The sequence below is a fragment of the Cyprinus carpio genome, chromosome A6, assembly GCF_018340385.1.
Source record: "Cyprinus carpio isolate SPL01 chromosome A6, ASM1834038v1, whole genome shotgun sequence".
NCBI classification, from domain to species: domain Eukaryota; kingdom Metazoa; phylum Chordata; class Actinopteri; order Cypriniformes; family Cyprinidae; genus Cyprinus; species Cyprinus carpio.
Window position 1 is genome coordinate 16,975,153 of NC_056577.1, and position 9,458 is coordinate 16,984,610.

Here is a 9,458-nt window from a genome sequence, read left to right on the forward strand (position 1 = left end):
CAGGTGAGGGAGTGCGCTGTGATTGGATGGGGTTGGAGCCTGGCGTGTCTGTGACAACAGGATTTTGAATGTATCACAGTTTCCGCACAAATAGTAAGTAGCATGATAATAACTGATAATAAGAAGAAATGTTTTTTGAGCACGAAATCAGCATATCAGAATGATTTCTGGAAGAGCATGTGACACCAAAGATAGGATTGGAGTAACGGCTGCAGAAAATTCAGCTTTAACAATAACAAGAATAAATTACATTTTAAAATACATTAAAATACAAAGCACTTATTATTATTTCACAATATTACTGATTCAATATTGCCGAAGTATTTTTGATCCAATGCCCTGGTCAGCATTAGAGATTTGTTTAAAATAAATAAATAAAATTCATACTAACTTTTGAACGGTAGTGTGTATTGCAAGTGAACAAATAAACATTTTAAAAATAAAGCATTTGTATATTCTTGAATGATTTCATTATGATGAAAAAGTATACTTTTTATGCGAATAAAACCATTGAATCCAGTATGGGTTATTTTGTCATCCTTATGCATTCATGTAGGGTGTTTTGGGTCATGTACTCTAACATTTTGAATTTAATATTATAAGTTATTTATAATTAACTATGTATTAGAGAACCCCTAGAGAACAACATCAAGTCCTGTGGTCACAGTCTGTGCAGGTCAGCAATAACACTTAATAATGAATCAAGTTTAACTCTAGACCAATTAGCTAACAACTCATCAACTCTTCTACAATCCCCTACTCTCTTACTTTCTTTTTAGTAAGAAGAAGAAGGGATCCCCTGGCTCTGGGATTACCCTATTATAGGGAAGAGATGTTCTTCTAAACAAACACATACACACACACGCATAAACATTCCTGCTCTATGGGCCATTCGCTTTCAAACATTTCTTGTCAGTAGGGTTTACCAAAATCTACATAATCCCCTCTCCCATCACAATTAAAGATATCAGTGAACAATGAAATTGTTTCCTCTCTGGCCTGCTTTATCTTCCTTCTGAGGGGTTATGTGTACATGGCAGTTCTCCATTCAGAGGAAGGTGTCTTCCAACAGGATAAGGCAAGAATGAGCAACACAATGGACAACACAGCGAACCTCCTACCTGAACATGGAGATGTGTACTTTGGGTGATCAGAGGTCTGGTTTTGTGTTATATCGAGAATCCAGCACTCTAATAATTCTTCCAACTGTCTCATAATGATAATTTGCCTGTCACCACTGTAGTTTAAGCTTCATCTTATCAGTTAGACTGTCAGATTAGTGATTTGTATCACTGTGTATCTCACATTGAGTTCCTGAACAGAGGTCAAATTAATTTAAGGGAAAACGAAAACCATTCCTGCCTGGTAACCCCAGTGATTAGCAGACTGTGAAGTCAAACGTCACTGACTGATGACTTGTGACCTTGATAAGGCAAGGGGCTCTAAACCCCTCAGGTCTCCTATAAGCTTGCGATTTCTCCAGTTAGGAGCGAACGCAGGCTTAACATATAATTAATGCCTAATAAAGCCCAGATTGTTTGTCAACACTCTTTTTTTTCTCCCCCTCTCTTGTTTTCCTGACCTAGTAATCTCCAGTCAGCCTGCATGCAGTGTTTACTGTGATATCATCTTAAGCTACTTGTTCTAATACCCCGGTCTGGCCAGGCCAACGCTAACTGCTTTCTCATTTACACATGCTGATAAATGTGCAGGGTCTAATCTACTGCTATTTAGGCCTGGTTGAGGACTGTCCACCCCTGGAGTTAGTACTAGTGTCCCACTTTGTAGTAGTTGTCTTTAACTAATATGCACTTAGGTGAAACAAACAAACAAATAATAGTTAGATACAGCTTACTGTACTTATTGTGTTCATGTTGTAGTACAAACTCAATGTACGAAGCTAAATATAGTTAAGGTAAGGGACAGGTTTTGTGGTATGGTTAAATTTAAGGGTGGGTTAAGAGGAAGGACAAATTAATAATAGATGTAACTACTTATTTAAAAATAAAAAAAATAAAAATAAAATAAAAGTATGACCTAAAAACATGTACACAGTTAGTGAGTTGCACTTAATTTTATAGTACATGCACTTACGTGTACTTACAGTGTACTTACCTATGAAAGTACTAGGTAATATAAGTTAAGAACATGGGTGAAGTTACATTTAGGGGTAGTTTCAGGGTTACTACCTGGCTATTACCGAGTTATATATAATAAGTACATAGTATGTACAAGTGGAACTGGGCAGTAAATTGAAGTGCTACCAATAAGTGCATAGTTCAACAAATGATCAAATTTGAATGTTAATAGGAATGCCTATGCACTTCTTAATTTTGGTACTTTATCTGAATATCATTATTTGTACGATTTAGTCAGTCAAAATAGTTTTGATGTTAAACTAATTTTATCTCTTGAAAATAGTGATCTACAACATTGTTACTTGTGTTGTTACTACATAGCAGTTAAAGGCACTTAATGTATAGTGGGTCCAGTACTGCTGTCCTTGTTAGTTACCTTTCGCACATTCAGCATAGGAAGAAGTGGCATACAGCATTTCAGTGGACAATAAAAGCTCTTATTGTGAATGGCAGCACAAGGCTTGTCACTGAATAGTCTATAGAAGCCTATTGAAGTGTAAGAAAGCCATTTGCGTGGTGTTGTACGCAGTCATATGCAGCTGGAACAAGACGATGAGCACAACTCAAAGGGCTGTGAATAGTTTGAAGAGAGAGAGAGAAACAACAAAAGTCATGACTGAAAGCATAAATTACTAAGAGAAAAATAATAAATCAAGTGAATCACTTACACAAGCTCATTAAAGCTTATGCTATCCACTCTATTTTCCTTTTAGCTCGAAAAAAACAAAGGAGGGACAAAATCTCATTAAATGCTGTTTTCTCATGCTATTCATTTGAACTAGTACTAGCATGTCAGTGTTTCCTGGATTAAAGTCTGATAGCACTCCAACAGACTCTCTGTGAAGGCTCAAGAAAGCACATTTGGAGAAATGAGAGTGTAAAAAAAGCAAGGGAATGGCTGAAGCAATACCGATTGTCAGAGAGAGAAGAGAGCGTCTCTAGGTTTATAATGTGTCTAGAGTGTGTGTGGATGTCCGGAGGATGATTTAGAAGGCAAATGGTGTGTGCGTGCTTGTTGTGTGGTGGTGATGGGCTCCCCTAACCCCAGAATGCAGATAGAAACCACCAGGGGTAGTTGTGGGGAGCATGCGTTTGTGATTTATGGCTAGCACTGGGCTGATAAGAAGACTCCCTTCATTTAAGGCCTTATCACTCGCACTAAAGAAAGGCCACAATTTGCCACGTTCTGTAAAGCCCCAGATGCAACTAATCTCTTCAACCTTGCAGACAATCTGCCTCGGTAAAAACTATAGATCATTCAGATGTCTAAGTGATCTGGGCCGTCTCTGTCCGTGCAGCACAAAACCTGCACCACCGGGGAAGAGAAGAAGAAACAAACTCGAACACACACACACACATATATGGAGGAAACTGAAAAATAAGTACAAACACAGAATTACTGCACAATTAAAACTGAACACATCCAAACTACTGCTAAATGATGTAACTAAGCAGCAGTTTTTTCATGCTAATGAATCATGCTCTATATTGCCATATGGGCTAGTTAATCATAGAAAGACACTGGTAAATCAAGCAATTAGTGAACTACTCAAAAATGCTTATTTAAACTCACACAAATAAAAAAAACACACACAAAAAAAAAAATTCTGACAAAGACCTTGATGGAGAAGAGTGAGGTGGCATTTGACGGTCACTTTTCAAACTCCTGGGGTGGAGCACTGCACTTCAGCCAATAACAGTCAGGTGCAAAACCAATCAAAACGTCCAGTTCAGCTGCGGGGATAAGCCGTTCAAACCGCGCTTTGCTTTGACTGTCAATCACTGGTGTTGTAGTTTTGAATAAGCATCATTAACGTTTCAGTATTTTAGTGAATGTGACCTATGCTCTGATTTTAAATCCTAATTTTGTCAGCTCCTGAAATGGGTCATACCGTCGATATTACACTCGGTTGATAGAAGGATGCAGTTATTGCATGGATGGAGCAAGAACAATGTAAGTAGGGGTGCACAATAAATATCGGCCTATAATTAATGCACATCTCCTCAGTAAAGCCGGTTCTCTAAACAGCGGTAAATTCCATCAGGTGTGTGATTTCACATAGAGCAACTGACAAGCTGTGCAAATCCATGCTGATAATGAACATGGATTTGCGCAGCTTGTCAGTTAACAACGGCTCTGTGTAGTAACAGCAGCTGTGTTGATGTGAAATCACGCATCTGGTGGAATTTACCGCTGATAAGAGAACTGGCTTTACTGACAAGATGCGCATTAATTATCGGCCGATATTTATCGTGCACCCCTAAATGTAAATGTCTACAATAGATGCACTTATAGTTCAGTTGAATGGTAAAATCACCCTCTATAACATTTAATATAAACTAAATGTAAGAAGCTTAAATAACCTCAACATTAACAACAACACTGAAATAAGAGCATGTGCATTTTACATGCATCTGACTGATAGATCAACCATGATTTATCTGTCAGTCAGATGCATTTAAAATCACTTTTTCTGTGTGCGTGCCTTGGATGTGTGAGCACATGAGTGTATAAACAATATAGTCTATGTATGACAGACGCTTTATTCATATCCAAAATGATGCAATATGGACATTATGGAGTGCTAAACACTGTCATGCAGTGCATGTTTCATTCTTACTCGAAGCTGGAGGGTGCTCTCACGCAGAAAGTCCAAAACGGCCTAGTAGAAATAACTTGTGATGTGCAGGAAATCCCTAATATGGACAAATGTATCCCACTATTGCTGTAGCTAAAAAAGGTCATTCACGTCATTTCGAGGTAATAAATATAATATATGAATAATCCAGTGCTAATTGACATAACATTTAATACAGCATAGAAACTATTCTGCCTTATTATGTGTTTGGTATAAACCAATACTAAAATTGTCATTAGGAAAATACAGAAAAAAATATTATAGAATACAAATTATTGGTTATCATCCAGCATACATAAGAAAAAATAAACCTGTCAATTAGACAAAAGTCAAACTTTTTGTTTTTATTATTTGTGTTATTATTATTATTATGTTATTATTATTATTATTATTATTATTATTATTATTATTTTCCTCATTGGAATCAAAATCAGGAATTGACAATTATCGGAATCATTAAAATTCAAACAATGACCAACCTTACCCATACCCCACATTATTTTTTACTTATTTCAAATCACACTGTTTTAAAACCCTTTCTTTTCTTTTAAACCTTTACTTACCCTTCTTTGCTTTTGCCCTTCTTAAAAACAACAACATAATCTTATACGTGGATGTACTTTTCAAAATGAGTTATCAAACAGTTGCTCCTGGCAATATGTAGTATGTAGTATGTTTTCTTAACATAGCGTCAAACATAACAGTTTATGAGACTAATATCATGTTTTGCTCCAAAATCACTATATAACATCAGTCTTGTTTGAAACAGTTAGCTTCCATGTTGCTTCTTATCACAGTGAGACAGAAAATATTATTTATAATAATCTTTACTGTGATACAAGCTATGTCAATTAGTGTTGTATTGGACATGGGTGTTTATTGTCTTCCACATTTCATCAGTCAAAGCGTCTCTATCTGCGTATTATTCAGCTGTAGGGAGATCTGATGCATTTGTCCATAAGGGATTTCCTGGGTCTCACTTATGAAACAGACATTAAAGAACATGAGTGTTAGAGTCAGGGTTAACCCTGCTCCATAATGCTCACATTGTCTCATTTTGGGAAAAAATAGAAAAATAATACCAAAGTACTTTGTAATGCAGTAACTTGAGTAGTTTTTCAGCAAACTACTTTTTTACTCTTACTTGAGTCATATCATTTTTCAGTACTTTTACTTGTACTCAAGTAAATTATTCATTAAGTAGCAATACTTTTACTTAAGTATAATTTCTTAGTACTTTCTTAGTAGAAGAATGGCATCTACGCTCATATTAGTCTGTTTCTCTCTTATTCCGAGGTCACCGTGGCCACCGGATCCAGTCTGTATCCAAGTCAGATGGTCACTGCAGTCACCCGGATCCAGTATGTATCCAGCCCAGATGGTGGATTAGCACCTAGAAAGGACCTCTACAGCCCTGAAAGACAGCGGAGACCAGGACTAGAGCCCCAGAGACAGATCCCTTGTCTCAGACGACCACCGGGACAAGACCACAGGAAACAGATGATTCTTCTGCACAACCTGACTTTGCTGCAGCCTGGAATTGAACTGCTGGTTTCGTCTGGTCAGAGGAGAACTGGCCCCCCAACTGAGCCTGGTTTCTCCCAAGGTTTTTTTCTCCTCTGATGGAGTTTTGGTTCCTTGCCGCTGTCGCCTCTGGCTTGCTTAGTTGGGGACACTTCATTTACAGCGATATCATTGACTTGATTGCAAATTATTGCACAGATACCATTTAAACTGAACTGAGCTGCATGATGACATCACTGAATTCAATGATGAACTGCCTTTAACTGTCATTTTGTATTATTGCACACACTGTTTTCCTAATTAATGTTGTTCAGTTGCTTTGACGCAATCTTTTTTGTTTAAAGCGCTATATAAATAAAGATGACTTGACTTGACTTGACTACTCTTTATACCACTACTTTTAATTATATTCATTAACACAACCATAACACAACTTACACCTTTTATGATTAACAATTTATCTGAATACTCAACTTGTTCAAAAGATGATTATAGCCACTTCACTGTTCAAAAAGGAAGAAAAATCCACATGTGATGTTTATATAGTGGATATTCTAGTCACATGTGGTCCATGTCTTAACAAGTCTAATTAGTCTATGATAGGCAGCAGTTTTTTTTTCCCTTTCTTAAGTATTCATGGAAGCCAGTGATCTGACAAATGGAATTTTTCAGCTCCGCAGAACCTTGAATCGCACACACATACACACACCTTCCTCTTGCTGATAATCCTCTTTATGTCTGCCTTATAGAGTCCAGGTGCAAGACACACAACGACAGAAAACACAATACATATTTTACATTTCTGAGGCATTCTAGTACCTTGGATCGAAACTGGTGGGTCAAGACCCAAATGGGGATCACAATACGTTCAGAGAAAAAACATAATCATATTTTCCATAGTCTAGCAGCATCTACACTTCCCATATATCTTGTTGTTTATGTCAAAGATTATGCTGTACTGTAATTTATCTGTCACTATAGCAACACTATACAGCATTAAATGCAGGTTCACTTACAACCCTCAAAATATAAAAACTATCAAACGCATTTTGCTGTTGTTTTTGCCAAGGGACTGCAAAGAGTTAAAAATCACAAATCTGTTTTGAGGGTATAAATGTGTTTACTTAAGATATTTTTTAAATCCAAATCCACTACCTTTGAAAAAAACAAATGACCATTTCATTCATCTTTTAACATGGGAAAAATATGTATAGATAGATAGATAGATAGATAGATAGATAGATAGATAGATAGATAGATAGATAGATAGATAGATAGATAGATAGATAGATAGATAGATAGATAGATAGATAGTCCAATGCTCCATTATGTCCAATGTTGTGAAGAAAAAGCCAGTTGAGGACCAAAAAGATGGTTACAACAAGTTATTGTACACAAGAAACCCTGATTCTCTCTCACACAGGGCCTCTGTTTTTAGTAGTGGGGTCCATGGTTGGGCTGAGGCATCTGTGGATCATCTCGTCTGACTCTCTCAGCCTTGCCTCCTACAAAAGCCCTCTCTACCTGGGAATTCATAAGGTGCTGGGAGTGCAACACCTCGGCCACTTCCATAAAAAGAAGGTCAGCTCGATAAAGGCCCAGCTTATGGTGAATCAAAGACAATTTAATCATTCAACATCACCCGGCCCATTATACTCCATCTTTGTGCCTATGCTCCCTTGATTCACGCCTGAATCCCTTCTGTATGTACACAGCCACTCTGGAGCGACGCACACCCAGCATTCGATGGCATGCTCCCTTTATTGTGGCGGCGTTCCTTTGGGAGAATCCAGGCCCCCTGCTCTTGCCTGCGAGGGGGTGAGGCAGTTCCTTCTGTCTGTCTCAGGGGGCAGAACCATAGAGGAGGCTTTCCATATTCACTTGAACCCAGGCGTCCAAGCACTTCGTCTCCCTTTCACATGTTTCCTCTCTATCAGTTTCTCCTTTTCCATTGCATTTTTCTCTCTCGCTCTCTTTCTTTCTTTCTTTCTCGCTCCCTCTTTCTTCTGTCACCCCCTGCCTTGGAGGCTGACAGACAGATGGACTGGTGTTATCAGCTGAGCATCTTCAGCTCTGGGGCCCCAATCATTCACCACTAACAGCTCAGCGCTCACACCCAGGCTCCCCCAGTCCGCCTCTGCCTCTCTCCCCTCTGATAAGACCCAATATCAGTGACGGAACATATTTTATGTATGAAATGCATCCCACAACAAGCAGTCAAGCATTAGGTTTGTTTAAATAGATGATGTTTATCAGGATTCTCTTTTTAACAGATAGTTTGTCTCTCTTCTGTCTCTCTCTCTCTCTCTCTCTCTCTCGCTCGCATTCTCTTCCTTGCTAACCATCTTAATATACTGTTTAGTCAGTGGGTTTTTGGAGGAGCTCCAGGGGTAGATACACCAGTACTCCATTATTTTAATTGTGGGTCAGGGATTAGCAGTCCTACTGCTTGCATCACTGAATCAGACTTTAAAACCATCTCAGTCAGGAAAGCCTCCATTTTTTTTCTCTATTTACAAGTCTATTTTTGTGAGCACACCCGTCAGAAGATTACGTGCCTCGGATTTTCGCTCGTCAGGCAGATGACACTTTTTTTTCCCCCTCTGCAGGTTGTTGATTTCATCAGATATTGGATGACTTCCCATTTAGGACTGAGGCAATGGTTGTCAGTTTGTGGCCAACATTTTTTGTGATGAATAAAATAAGATATTAGAAATGCCATAAGACTATCTGACATAATAGTTTGGGTGCGGACGAAATTCAAATTCCCTCTTTCACTTGAACAGCAGATGGTGCAAGGACTGGATTACCTAAAAAGAGAAACACTTTCAATTATGGGCACTTTGACTCACTAGTTTATTTAATTTGTCTATTGACAAATGTCTAATAATGTATATAAATGCTTCACAGAAGATTTATTTATTTTATTTATTTTTTCCTGAGACGTCAAAAAAACTTTGATCTCTTCCACTGAGATTATGTACTTTGTTTGATAAAATTCTGTGGTGAAAATGACAGTGACAGAAATTACATTTCTGTAACAAAATGGCCAATTTATTTGTTTTGCCAAGACTAAACACATCACATTTATTCTAAATACTATCAATTAAATAATATTTTTAAAATTAATTATATATAATAAGTATATATGTAAGTA